This window comes from Vulpes vulpes, chromosome 2 (genome assembly GCF_048418805.1).
Source record: "Vulpes vulpes isolate BD-2025 chromosome 2, VulVul3, whole genome shotgun sequence".
Lineage (NCBI taxonomy): Eukaryota > Metazoa > Chordata > Mammalia > Carnivora > Canidae > Vulpes > Vulpes vulpes.
In genome coordinates, this window is record NC_132781.1 from 43,103,792 (window position 1) to 43,118,087 (window position 14,296).

General features: G+C 52.8%; 1 protein-coding gene across 41 annotated transcripts in view; it reads right to left on the bottom strand.

Annotated features, from left to right (window-relative positions):
- The window catches only part of MYO18A (myosin XVIIIA), a 97,299-nt gene that overhangs the window by 69,186 nt on the left and 13,817 nt on the right, over positions 1-14,296 (bottom strand). Inside the window, exon 1 of one of the 41 annotated variants that reach the window (XM_072747883.1) lies at positions 3,690-3,708. The exons of the other annotated variants lie outside the window; for them this stretch is intronic. The gene's annotated coding sequence lies outside the window, so the exon portion shown is untranslated. Of the gene's footprint in view, positions 1-3,689; positions 3,709-14,296 lie in introns of those variants that run through there. 41 annotated transcript variants of the gene reach the window in all.

Consider the following 14,296-nt stretch of genomic DNA (forward strand, 5'->3'; position numbering starts at 1 on the left):
CCCCATTTTTTCCCTGGGGACCTACCCCAGCATGTGACTTGAATCTGGCCAACAAGTATGTCATGTCCCCAGGCTACAGGGACTAGTTCATGGAAGGCATATGATCCAATCAGTACCGAGGCCATTGAATGAAACTTTGGATTACTGAAAGAGTCACACTTCTCCCATAAGACCTGAACCTGGTGCTGTACCATTTTGTCATCAGTTGTCTGAGGACCAAGCCAGTATGGAAGATGAACTGAGAGACAGGAAAGGCCTGGGTTCTAGATGAGGCTGAACTTACAACCAGTTCTACCCCCTGAATGTTTCAGATGTTTGACCCCAAGCATTTCTTCTTTTTAAACCAGGTCAGGGATCCCTGGGTGGCGCAGCGGTTTGGCGCCTGCCTTTGGCCCAGGGCGCGATCCTGGAGACCCGGGATCGAATCCCACATCGGGCTCCCAGTGCATGCAGCCTGCTTCTCCCTCTGCCTGTGTCTCTGCCTCTCTCTCTCTCTCTGTGACCATCATAAATAAAAATTAAAAAAAAATTAAAAAAAAAAAAACAGGTCAGCTGGGCTCTGTCACTTGCAATTGAAAGGGTTGTACCTAAGGAAAAAAGGGAGGTAAGCAGCCTAAGCACAAAGCAGGCACATTCTGAGCACTAGCCACGAGTCAGGGCTGGAGTCAGGGATCGTGCTGCTTGTTTTCCTCACAAAACTCTGGGAGGTGAGTGCTGCAAAAGAGGAATCATGGTCTGGGAAACAGGCTTACAGAGGTTAAACGACTTGCCCGAAACCACATAGATAGTGATTGGCAAGACCAGTTAGGACACTAGTCATTCTGACTCCAGAGCCCTGCTCCTTCCACTCTCCCTCCTGCCTGGAAAACAGTGGGGGTCACAGCAGGCTTCTGGACAATGAAGGGACATGATTAAACCATAGCTTTAGGAATGCTGATCTAACAAAAGGATGCTGGGAAGCAAAAGAGGCTAGAAGCTGAAAGTCAAGGAGATGGCCAGAGGACGGATGGGAGCGGGGTTGGTATCTCCTGTATGCTGATGGTGGGGAAGAGACAGTGGGTGATGCAAGACAGAGACTCAGCAACTAAGCGGGGAGGCTGGGAAATGGGCACGGAAGTCGAAGGGTGGGGTTAGGAAGAAGATGTAAAGCCTCCAACGTTTCAAGCTGTCAAGATTTCAAGAGAAGAATCTGAAGCCACTATCTAAAACAGGAATGTCAGATGGAGACTGATTTAGAAGATAGCTTGGAAAACACTGAGCCTGGTGTTCTACTTGACATCTTAAAAGAATATCTGACCTTATCTCTCTAGTTCCTCTTTAATTCAAAACTCCGTTAAAAAGAAAGAAAAGGTTCATAAACACTATCCCACAGTGCTTGTATTAGGACTAATTTGCAATGTACAAACTGTCATTAACAGAATTTACGGAAGCTAGGGGCCATGCATTGTTTCAATGAGGTGGTGAAAAGGGCAAGGGTCTGGGTCCCTGGGACCCAGGTCTGGGTCCAGACACTGCTGCCCTCCAGGCGGTCTCCGCGGCCGGCGGGGCGGGAGTTGGGGGGGGGGAGCCGGGGGGGGGGGGGGGGGGGGAGCCGGGTGGGCCCCGGGCCCCAGCCCCAGCCCCGCCTGCGCTTCCAGGCCCAGCCCACCTGCCGGGAGGCGCAGGGGCGGAGCCGGGGAGGGGCGGAGCCGGGGAGGGCCAGCTCCCGCACATGCGCAGTGCGCCCGGAGCCGCAGGGCGCACCCGCCCTGCAGCGCCTCGGCAGCCCGGCAGAGGGCGGCCGCTCCCTTCTCGCCCGCCCTGGCCGCCCGAGCCGCGGGATTTCACCTCAGCGGGGCAGGCGTCCAGGCCACGCCCCCGAGAGGCGTCCCCCCGGAGCTCGAGACTGAGGGGGCTGCGGCGGCAAGATGGCCTCTCGCTTTATCCTGGAAGGGTACGGTCGGGGCGGCCGGGCAGAGCGCGGCGCCGCCTTTGTTTAATCACCGCTCCATCCGCAAGACCCAGAACGGCCCCTGCATGTAGTGGGCACTCAGTCAGCTGGCTCACTGATGGAATAAAATGGATGGATGAATGAATGAGTACGTGCATAAACAGAAGACTCCGGGGACGCGACGCTTTAAACCGGTGTGCTGGGGGGCGAGGTCTGGGACCAGCAGTCTAGGAAAGTCAGGGGAGGGGCAGCCCCGATCACCACCCTCTCTGTCACTGAGGTTAGGTCTCGGCACTCCGCCAGCCCCTGCCGTAGCCCTCCCAAAGCTTTGCTCAGACCCCGGTGACAGAGCCCACGTGCATGTGGGCTTGTCCTTTCTGCTAAGACCAGGTCTGTCCCCTCACAGTCGGACCTGGCTGCCTGCAGAGCCCACTGCAGTAGGTCTGCTACTCCCCAGACTCTCGGCTTCGGGGGATTTCCTCAGGGTCCCTGGGGATTTCCACATTGCCTCTGCTTTGCCAAGCTACCACGAGGCCCAAAGCCAAGCGCCTGCCTTGACAAAATCCTCCATACCGCTGCCCAAATCCTACCCAAACTTGGTTCACCCCTGAGTCTACCAAATGTACCACATACACAATATTCCCATCCCCAACCCCCTCGGCAGGCTGAGAGAATAAGCATAATGAACTATTGTTCTCTTTTTCACATAAATGACAACTCTTTTCTATTTCCACAGAAGAAAAAAAAGGAAAGCCAGTTTAAGGGTTGGCCACACAGATTTAAATAAAACATCAGGAAGGTCTTCCCGGGTATGAGAGATGGAAACACATGGTGCTTATTCTCAGCGCCAGGGAGGCTGCTTCAGACAAGCCTCAGGTTCCTCCAAACACTGGACACTTGATACATAGTTTGAGGATCTGTGTGTTCACCTCTGGAGGCCTTTTTTTTAAGCCTGTTTCTAGAACCCTTTAAAGTAAAAATAAAGCTCAAATTCAATCTCCATAGAAGTAGGAGGAATGAAGCAAAAGCTTCTTTCCTACCAACCTACCACCTCCACATTACCAGCCTTGGCCAAATCCACTGGGGCATGTGAGCACCTGTGTGTTACAGAGCTGGGCAGAAAACATGCTTGGCAAGGTGGGGAAGCACTGCCCCAGTTGTGGTGGCTCACAGCCAGGGACCTGTTGGCCCTGGGGCATCAGGATTCCAGAGCTGCTGAAGTGTAGAAATTGCCAAAGAGGACAAGCCTTCCTTCCTGAGAGGAAGGGAAAAATGCCACCATCCCCAGCCTCACCAGGAGGGCTGCAAGAGGAGAGAAGCCTTCAAGAGCACCCCACCATTGTTTTCTGAGAACTATCTGAAGCTGCACTGTTCAATGCGGTAGGCCCGAGCCACATGTGGCTACTTAAATTTAAGTTAAATTGAAACAATGGGAATACTTCTGATTAAATTAAAACAAAAAAATTTTTTTTTTTTTTAAGATTCACTCCCTCAGTCATGCCAATCACATTTCAAGTGCTCAAAAGCCACCTGTGGTGGCTAATGGCTACCAGGTTGGAAAGCAAGGACTGCTGAACATATCTTTTTTTTTTTTTTTCATGAGAGACATAGAGAGAGAGAGAGGCAGAGACACAGGCAGAGGGAGAAGCAGGCTCCATGCGGGGAGTCCCACGTGGGACTCAATCCCAGGTCCCCAGGATCAGACCCTGGGCTGAAGGCAGCGCTAAACCGCTGAGCCACCGGGCTGCCCTGAACATACCTGTTTTGGCAGAGCCTCCTGTCAGACAGGTCTGATCGAGAGAGCCCCCTTTCAGCTTGTCCTGGTCATCCTGTCCAAAGACTCTGTCAGGTGTTGCCCCCTGACCACCTGCTGTTCTCTCCTACCCCTGCCCTAGATTATGCTTAGGCTCCTGTCCAGTCCCTGTGTACCTTGCCCTGAACCCTGGGCCTCAGAAAGAAGTGGAGTAAGGGGACACAGTTTAGCCACAATATAACAACTAGCCAGGGAACAGAAGCCAGATGCAGAGGGGCTGAAAAGGCAAAGCTGAATGGAAGCCAGCCCCCACTCCAAGGCATCCCAGGCCTGGGAGAAAGCCCCTTGGTGCCACACAATCGTTCCTTGTTTCTACAGAGTCTCTGGACCATGCATGGGTAAGACATCTGGAATGTAGTGGCCTGAGGGCTTCCCCGCACCACCCGCTGCCGGACTCATCTGATGTGAGTGCTCCCAGAGAGAAATGTCCCAGCAGAACCCTGAGTTTTCAAGGGCAAATAAGGCCAATAAAGCTTCATTCTGAGCAGCATGCCAGGAGTTCTGCCCACGGAGCAATGGGGACCATAACTGGACATCTCCCTGTGTCACTCACTAGATGAACCAACTGAAGAAGGTAAGGAGGAGGACATGGCAGAGAAAGGACTTTAGGGCATGCCCGCCAGGCTAGAGAGGCTCAAGCAAGCTCCCCAAGCCCTGGATCCATGGAGGAATAAGGGAACAGGACATGGGTCTGACAGCTACCACAGTCTCTCACAGGCACTTAATATGAAAGGTTTTACTTAGAAAATCCAGGTGGGAGAGTCTGGGTGAGCTCATATGTGTGGTAAAGGAGCAGAAAATAGACCCAGGAAATTGTAGGTCAGGGCTGCCTCTCTGTTCTGTGCCTCCATTCTGTCCTCAGTTCCTGTTTAGCCCTAATCCAGATGCAAGATGGGCGTGAAGAAACAAAATAAGTTGTGGAGAGACCACAAAAAAGTGAAGTCTGTTTAACTGGAAAACAAACAGGTAGAAAGAAGCCTGGTATTCCGAAGTTGCTGGCATCGGACAAGAATTTGACTGGAGGCATTCATGGGAAAAGGAGCACAATTTTAAAGATGCATTGAACTACAGGCTAGTTTGGATAAACTCTGAGGCTGCCATGTGGCCCTGAGTCAACCTGGGGACTGATCTGGGTCTTATTTCCCCATCTTCACTTGGAGGCCCTTTGGGGAAAAGCACCATTCTGGAGACGAGAGTAAAGTGCCCTGTACTGTGCCCCCTTCAGCCCCCCACCACCATCAGCAGAGCTGAGTCATTAACAGGCCTGTGGCATTCCTGGACAGATGGCCCATCAGGCTCCCAGGCACCAAGTACCTCCCAGCACCTTACAGACAGATTAATGATGACGATAATGCTATTCTAAGTGACTTGTGTGTAATGATTAGTTGAATCCTTAAAATAACCTTACAAGAAAGTAGTAGTAGTAGTAGTAGTAGTAGTAGTAGTAGTAGTAGTAGTAGTATTTTACAGGTGAGGAAAGTGAGGCACAGAGAAATTAAATAATTTGCCCAAGGTCACACAGCTTAGTAAACAGTCAGGATTTGAACCCAGGAGTCCAGCTGCAGAGTCCATGTTGTACCCAATATACACCAATGTATTAACAATATATACATAATCATCAGCATCTTCTGATTTGTGGGCTCTTCTGCCAATGCTGCCTGCCTCCTTTTTCTCCTCCCCAAATGAGCTGGAAGCAGTTCCACAGCCAAAACCAGCCCTTCCATCCAACTTCATATTTGCCAAGCATCTGTTTCTATAGCAACAATAAGATCTGCAGTTTCTGGATTTTTGAAGAGAATATGTGGGGTGGGAGAAGAGGGGACCCTTTATAGCATGGGTCCCTCTTTCAGAGGCATAGAAGAGAGACTGAAAACAGGTTTGTTAAGGAAGATGCAGGGGCTGAGTAGGGAACCCAGGGCCATGATAGAAGCCAGAAAACTGCTGTGCCTTGCCTCAGAGACTAACTCCTGTGGTCTGGACAGAGAAGGGGAAGGCCAGTTAGAAGGATTAGAAGCTGATGGTAGAAATGCTTTGGAAGAGTGTGAGAGAAAAGGACACCCAGACTAAATTTTGCAGTATATGTGTCTGTGTGTGTTCCAAGCCATTTCCAAACCGGGTATCCTATCACAGAGCCTGGTTCTGCGCCACAGGTCGAGGCCAAGGAGTGACGGATGGTAGCAGGGAACAATAAAGGAGTCCTGGAAGAGGAATGCAGACCGGCATCTGAGTACCTATATTGGGTGGTTCACCTCCACCAGAGAGGGTGAGAGTATTCTGGGTGGGGTGGTCAGGCTAATACCCCTCACCTTCACAACACCTAGGCCTCATTCCAGCCTGCCACCCCCAACCTCATTTATACAAGAAACACCTGTCATTGTCCAGAAATCCTGAGGCCAGAATCCAGATCACTGCAGGCCGCCTGTGCAGTGCGGGATCCGCCAGGCAAAGCCAAATGCTCGGGGGAATAAGAATGTTTGCTGGTCCCTTGATTCTAGGAAGACAGCCCACAGCAGTCTCCCAGGCTTCTCAGGCAGTAGGCCTAGTTTCCTTTCAGCTTCTATTGAACTTGATGCATGGCCAAGTGAGTGGGGACTCAACCTTACCCGGTGCCTGTGTCCTCTATGTAACCTAGGCCACCTGCGGGGGGAAGATCCAAGGCTGTACCTAGCTCAGCATGAGCTGAGTCCCCAGTGCCTGAAGTACCAGGCACATGGGCTTCCACAGCCTGGATGGCTCCAAGGAGCTGGAAGATGCCAGCTACTCGGGGAGGAAACCTTCTACTGTTCTGAAGCCAGCTTCTTCAATTGGCTCCACAACTAGACCAGTCGACTCACAGATGTGGGAAGCGGGGGCCAGGAGAGGCACAATGTGGGCTCCCAGCAGAAAGAACCAGTAGGGAGGCCATTTCAGACCCTGTTCCTCACCCTGGCCTTGGAAGGCTCCACTGGAATCCCCAGACACTTTCTCCATGATGAGATGGGGCTGGGCATGAGACTGGGTATCACAGTCATGAGTGTGTCATGCTGCCTGACAGTGCTGTCACTGCCTGGCCTCTAGCCCATGCCACCCTGGGCTGAGATCTATCTTTTTGCAGATGTCTTCTGTTCTAGAGAAAGCACAGGCTCCCTGGTCATAGGGATGGTGTATTCAGCCTTTCTCCTCCACAGAACTGAGCCCACAGGGTGACATGGAACAGGTGCCCTTCAAGGCTTTCTGACATCCCACCTCAATTGTGCCAGGCTCCATCCTGGGCTGTTCACATTGGGCCTTCCTATGGCCCAGAGCCATGCTCCCCACCCTCACCTCCCAGCCCTCCTCTGCCCAGGGCCAGGGACAGCCTCAGTCTTAACTGCCAGGAGAAAGAGCCTTGGAAGTACCCTCTGCGAGAAATCTCCCCTCCCTATGGGTACCCTGCACACCATAGGGCCTGGCAGTGAAAGAAACTGGGGAGGGAAAGAGGAAGTGAGTCAGCTCCTTGCAGAAGTGGGAGTGGAAGGGAGGGGCCAGCAATACTGAGGTCAAGGGGCAAAAGGCACAGAGGCCAGAAGGGTCACTAAAGAGAGGGAACCAGGCCCTGGAGACATTACGGGGCCCACTGAGAAGGGGTGGGTAAGGGGGACAGACTCAGCAGTGCCGCCTCCTGCCAAGGCTGGGTGGCCCCCACAGGCCAGAGAACCTGGGTCTGGCAGCCACAGCCCCACCTGAGGATGGAATCTGAGGCAGCTCCCCTTCCTGACTCACTCACACGGTGGAGGAAGTGAGGCTTGTGGGATATGGCCAGCTATGTTCTCTCCTCACCAGAGGAGTTTCTGGTGCCGAAGGCCTCCCTGCACCACCCGCTGAGGCTCCGAGCACAGAGCAGTTGGGATGCCCTAGCATGTTCCCTGGCCCTCTCTGGCAGCCCCTGCCCATGGGGGAGCTGTCCCCAGGCTCCAGCTGGAATCTGTTGCCCTGACTGGGAAAAATCCTTGCTGTGAAAATTCCCAGCCTGCTGACATTCCAGCACGCAGGCAGAGCAGGAAAGCAGCAGAAGGAAAGAGGAAGTCTTGAGCCCTGCTGAGCTACATCCTACCCCCTCAGAGACTACAGCCAGTATGACAAGCACACTTCTCCAAGGACCCCTGGGTTGGACGCTGTGTGACCCCACATAACTCCAAATCTGCTTCTTACCTGAGCCCAAGCTTCTCACCCAAAGACATCAGTACAGGGCTGGGAGGCAGGCCATCCTGTGACCTGCTCCTAGATGCCTAGAGTCCACCTCTCCTCCATTCCTGTGGGACATGCTGAGTGCCCAGGCACATAAGACACAGTCAGGGAGTAAAGCGAGGATATGTCCTGCAGACAAGTCACCAAGGCAAGTCAGGGTGGGGAGGGTTCTAGAAACCAAAACTGAGGTACACGAGGAAAACCATGTAGAAAGAATAGGAAATCAGTTCCTGACCAGGGAACCATCTTCTTTCCTTCAACAAATATCATGAAGTGCTCCAGAAGCACCAGAGAAATAAGATAATGAATTAATAACAAGCTTGATGAATGTTATCAAAGAAAAGGATGTGACAACTCAGAAGGTCAGGGAAGGCTTCCCTGAGGAAGTGACATTCAAACCAGGGCCAGTGTGTATGAGGGCATGAGGATGGGCAAGGAAAGGCATTACAGACATAAGGAACAGCAGGGACTCAATGGGAGAAGCCAGCAAGAGTTCTTCGTTGCTACCCACTACCTGCTAGGCCCTCTGCCAGGCCATGCACCTCACCTTTTCCCCCACAGTGCACATGAGGAAACAACAGGATGCAGTCCCCATGTAACAGAAGGAGACCTGTTCTTAGTCAGAGGTGACACTCTGAGGATCTTGCAACCTCAAGTACTGCAGAGGTCAGTATTAGCATGTCAGACCCCTCCAGGGTCTAGCAGATGTGTAAGGGGCAAAGTGTGCCCCTGTATCACCTGCTAGAAATCACACTCAAACACCACCAAGACAGATGCTACTTCTCTTCCTAAGGCTTTCGCCAGCCACGCTTCCCAGTACCTCTCTCAGCTCCCACCTGCTGCCACCTGGGCTCGCTTCCTCTGGCCAATTAATCCTCTGGAAAGACAGAGCAGCAGTCACACCCTTCTACAGCTCACTATCCACAGAGCAAGAGCAAGAATGGCCACTTACTCCTTGCTTCTCCTCCCTTTCTGGAGGAGAGGCCTACAGGGGCAGCAGGAGTCAGAAGGACGTAGGCCTGGGCTGGCCAGTGGATTTATGAGAATATCCAGACACCGTGTTCCCCTACCCTATACAGCACACAAGTGAAGTGCAATGAGCTGATGCCCTAAATTCAACTCCTGATAAGTTACTTCATAGCCTTGAAACCTTTGGCCACATACTTATCCTTAACCTCTCTGTAATCCGGTATCCTCACCTGTGAAATAAAGATTATACTGCCTGTTTCAGAGGGTTGTTGGGCAAATTAAATGAAAACAGGTGGAACAGTGCCTAACGTAGAGTGAATGCCAGCCACAATCCTCATCCTGGCTAGGACCTCTCAGGCCTGGCCCCCAGGCATTCCTGTGCAACAGAATATTTATCAGATCAATTAAACACCACTTAGGGAGCATGCAGGTGCCGGACACCGTCCTGGGGGCGCCACACAGGATCCTGGACACCCTACATTCTTCTCGACCCGAGTCCGGGTGAAGCCGCTGGGTCGAGCCCCACCAGGGAAGAATGTCATGCCCTCATTCAGAGAAACCTATAGCGGGAGATTAAAGCAGCTGGAGTGGTGACTCGGGTCTGAGGAAATAGTTTCCCAACCAACCCAGAGCCAACAACTGAAAAAATAAGCTTTGCTGACACTATCCCCTGTATTTAACAGAACAGAAGCTGCTGCCAAACACCACGCAGGGCTCTGGGCTGGGCTCCCTGCAGCCCGCCTCCGCCCCCCCCCCCCCCCCCCCCCCCCCCCCCGCCCCAAAACTGCACAGCAGGAGGGGTGGGGAGACACGAAGACTCCACTCCCTCTCAGCGCCCATCTGGCCCAGGGGGCGCCTGCGGTGATGCCAGAGGCCTGGAGCACATCTGCACCCGCTGCCTGGCAATAAGGATGGAAGTGCCAGGCAAGCCCCCTCCCCATCTGGGTCTTGGGCCGCAGCCCCCACAGACCCAGGCTCCCCAACTCAGGCTACAGTGAGGAAAGCCCAGCAGCTCAGCGTGGTGGGGTGGCGGGAGCACTGCTGGCAGGCGGACCGCGTGCTTGTGGTTTCTGGGAAACGCAGAGATCGGCAGCATTTTTAAAATAGTTGTGTTCCCACCCACCACACACCCCCCTTCACCCCACTCCTCAACCCCCCACCCCAGTCTGGGTGTTTGCATATCTGGTATTTTCCAGAACCATCTCAACGTAAATAAGAGATTAGAAGGGAGCAGAGGACAGGGTGGCCAGGGGCAGCAGGGTGGGCCAGAGGGGCCAGCGCAGGCCACCTCAAACCCAGGCCCTGCCCCCACACCAGGGCTCCGAGCCATGCCTGCAAAAACAACCAATGACCATGACATGTACCCACACCCAGTTAGTTCAATGTGGCCTGGGCACCATGCCCACCACCCACGGGCTGGGTGGCCAGGGCACTCTGGGGCTGCGGTTCGTCTAGCAGCTCATAGGGAAGAAGGCAGAATGTGCCTCTGAGGGCAGAGAAGGGAGACCTAGTGGAATAGAAATGACCTAGTCCACCACTCTATGCTGCTGGTCCCATGCACCCCACTAATCCAGGATCAATAACCCCCAAAATGCTCCCAAAGACCTTTCACCCAACATTTCTCACACACTCAACACCTACCCACTGGCACCTCATTCATTACCAAAAGAACTCAGTTTGGGTTCTACTCTGAGCCCCCAAGCCAGAGCTCTCACATGGTGAGGCTCTGATGTCAGAAGCATCTAAAGCTTTGGCACAAAATGAAATAAGAATTTTCTGTTTAAAACAAACAAACAGTTACGATAACTCTCTCGGGTCCCCTCACTCTTTGGGAGCTTTTTACCAACACTTTACTATTACCACTCAATAAACTTTGCTTTGCTGCCCCCCAAAATGAAAACAAACAAACAAACACCAAAAACCTCTCCAAGCATCATTTGGAGTAACATTAGGAACAGAGGGGTTTTAGAACACTGAGTCCAGGCAGCACCCAGCAGCTCCAGCATCACCAGAAGCCCCAGGGAAAGCCCACTGCTTAGCAGCTGGCCTGGCAGACCTGAAACAGTACAATCTTCTGTCTCTCCTTGGTACCCTGCTGGTCCCAGTTCTGGAAGACCCTGGGGGCCTGGGGCAAGGTTGGTGAGGCTTGTACAGCTTCTGTCCAGGACTCAAGGGCTTCCTGGCATAGGGGCCCCTGCCCTTCTCCCAGATGTAGGCAACCCCACCCGCCAGTCTCCTTTCAGGCCACTTAGGTCCCATCGGCAGTCCTGAGATGCTGGAAAGACCTAGGGGAGCACCCAGCACCCCAGCTTTTCCTTCAGATGGTTGTCTCTGAGGACAGGGCTGCAGGGAAAGAGTCTGAACAAAAGCATCATGAGTTCCCACTGGAAAGAAAACTTTACCAGGAGCAAAGATGGGAAAGCACAAGGACGGGCTAATTAAGGAAGCAAACAAAATTACCTTCCCTGGATGGCTTTAGAGACTGGGCAGAGGGGAAGGTACTGATCTTTTTTTTTTTTTAATATTTTTTTAAAGATTTTATTTATTTATTCATGAGAGACACAGAGAGAGAGGGGGGTGGGGGGGACAGAGACACAGGCAGAGGGAGAAGCAGGCTCCATGCAGGGAGCCTGACGTGGGACTCGATCCAGGGTCTTCAGGATCACACCCTGGGCTTCAGGCGGCGCTAAACCGCTGCCCAGGTACTGATCTTCTTAAGCATTTACTACCTACCGAAATCTACGAAAGGTGGTTTACACAGAGGTGACAACCTCTTCAGGAACCTCATAGCCCTATAGGCTTTAAGTACAAACCCCAGGGTCCAGAGGGAGAAGAAACTGTATCACAGATCTCTGGTAAGTGCCTGACAGCTGCAGACAGCCTAAGAAAATAGACCCCACTGGAAGGGGGTGGGTGCAATGTTTTAACCACTGCTACCTCGCCCCTCCCACCACAACTTCGAAAGCTCAGGGAAGCAGTGCTTTCTGGGTAGAGCTCCCATGCAGGCTAGTTCCTCTGACTCTTGATGGTAGGACAGCCACATTAGCCAGGGTTTAGCCAGGTGGGCTCTTCTGAGCTTAGAAACATCTTACACTACTGCTTCCTGCGATGGGCCCACTGAGGATACAAACAGAAGGGCCTGGCTCTCCTCTCTCCCAGGCCTCATCCTTCTCAGTTGGCCCTTGACTTTCCTACTTGGATTTATGGAGCAGGAGAAAGGGATTCTGATCCAACTGGGACTTAAGATCCTCATCTGTACCACTACCTCCTTTCATCTCACCAGACTCAGGGAATGCTTTGTCTTTTGACAGACAATGTAAGAGTAACTGATCCAAAACCAAATACCCCAAAACACTCTCCCTGAGGAGCCAAGAAAGAACTTAGTGTCTTCCTCCAAACCTGGCATCCTACTTGGCTCTCCTCTTCTCCATCCTCCCAGTCAGTGACCAAGGCTACAGAGTCCCTTGATTGCTCAAGTCTGAAATCTCTCTCCACCTCCACTGCTCTACCCAAGTGTGGGCCTCTCTTCCACTAGGATGACAACGGTCGGGCCCTCACTGTTTGCTCCATGGCTGCCCTTGCTACAGCCAAAAGCATTCTCCACAAGCAGCCAGAGAGATTTTCTAAAATCTTTTCCTATCACTCCCTGATTCCTGACCTTTGGTGGAAGCTCGCATTCCTTAGGCTGGTTCACACGGGCCTTCATGACCTGTCCCCTGCTTGCCTCTTCGGCCACTTCTCTCAGTACTCATTCCCCACGCACTGTGCCCCTAGCCTTATCCCCCAAATGTGTCATTCTCTCTCCAACCTCTAGGTCTTGGTATGAGTCTCTTACAGCCCTCCCCTTCCTCCTGCCTCCTCTGCATTCACATCCCACCCAGATGTCAGCTTTCCCTGTGATCACTCCCAGGACTGTACTGGAAGTCCCTCTGCTGTGCCTCTGGGACCCTGTACTGGCCCCTGTTGGGGAGTATCTCAAGCAGCACTATCATCATCTGCTACTTGACCATCTCTTCCGCTAGACGATGAGTTCCTAGGGGCTGGGGTTATGTGCTACTCACTGCTGGATCCCAGGATCTAGCACACAGCTTGTGCTCAGCAGATATCCGTTTAATGAGTGGAGTGGAAGAACAGATGGTGGAAGAAGAGCTGCTTCTCCCAGGCCTGCTGAGTGACTTCTATTGGGCTCCATGTCTGTCCTACTACTGTGGCTCACCCCTACTCCCAATGGAACCTTACTAGCAGCTACAAGGACATGTGGAGGTGTGAGTCAAGCATTCTGGACACACATCATGTGAGAAGGAAACCTGAGGGGCTGTCTCTCCCTGGGGCCTTCTCAATAGGCCATGGAGAGGAGCCACGAGGCCTGGTCTCCATCTGTGTGCAGAAAGAGAACAGATGGCTAGCCAGTTCCCTCAGAGCTCCCTGGGGACAGGCAATGTGTGGACACAGTTGATGGATGACCTGATGGGCAGGGTGGCCGCCAGGAGCTGTCCTCGTGGGGCCAGAGTTGTCAGGGTGCCCCACACAGAAGCCTTGAGGAAGTGGGAAGACTCTTCTTGGCATGGAACTGGGCTTAGAACTGCTGCCAAGAAGAGAAGCCAGAGTGGGAGGAAGAGGAGGAGAGAGAGGATGAAAGCTGCAGTAGAGGCCGCAGCGCTCCCACACCAGCTCCGGGTCTGTCCCAGGAGGTCAGGATGCTGGGCTCCCTCTGTTCCTCTCTGCTGTGGCCTGAGTTCCTGCCACCTGCCAGAGAAGAAAAGATGTGGGGCTTCCTCAGCCCTATGCGTCTCACTGCTCTCTCAGATGGCTCTTGGAAACTCATGAGGTTGGAGCTTGCTATATGTCCCTGCCAGATCCCCCAGGCATCAGCCTGGGGAAGAAGTCCTCTGGGCACCATGGGGCTTGGCCCAGGGGGACTGGGGCAAGCCAGCATTTCAGGGATACCAGCTCTCGCTGTAATGTGGAATCTACTGGGGCCTCTAAAGCTGAACCATTCATATCCCCAGGGATGGAGGAGCAGCAGCTCGTTGGAAAGGGAGAGTGGCTGAGAAATATGAGATGCCAGGATGATTCCTAGACTATAGAGAAAATGAAAAAGCATCTGGGATGTCAGGCCCAGGGCCCCACAAAGGTCTGTGCTGTGGTCCAGCGGGGAGCTGGCAACAATCCCCCAGGGGATTCATTCTTTAAGAACAAAATTCCATCTGTTAAAAATGTTAGCCTGGGAGTACACAGACATGGCAACATAGTATGGGCTTTGATTCTAAGATAAAGACTGCTCCTTCTACCCTGTGGTTCCCTGAGCTCAGTCTAGTTTGGTGACTGACACACAGTAGGTGCTCTATGAGAGTTTCTGGAATAAATGAGTCCTGGTC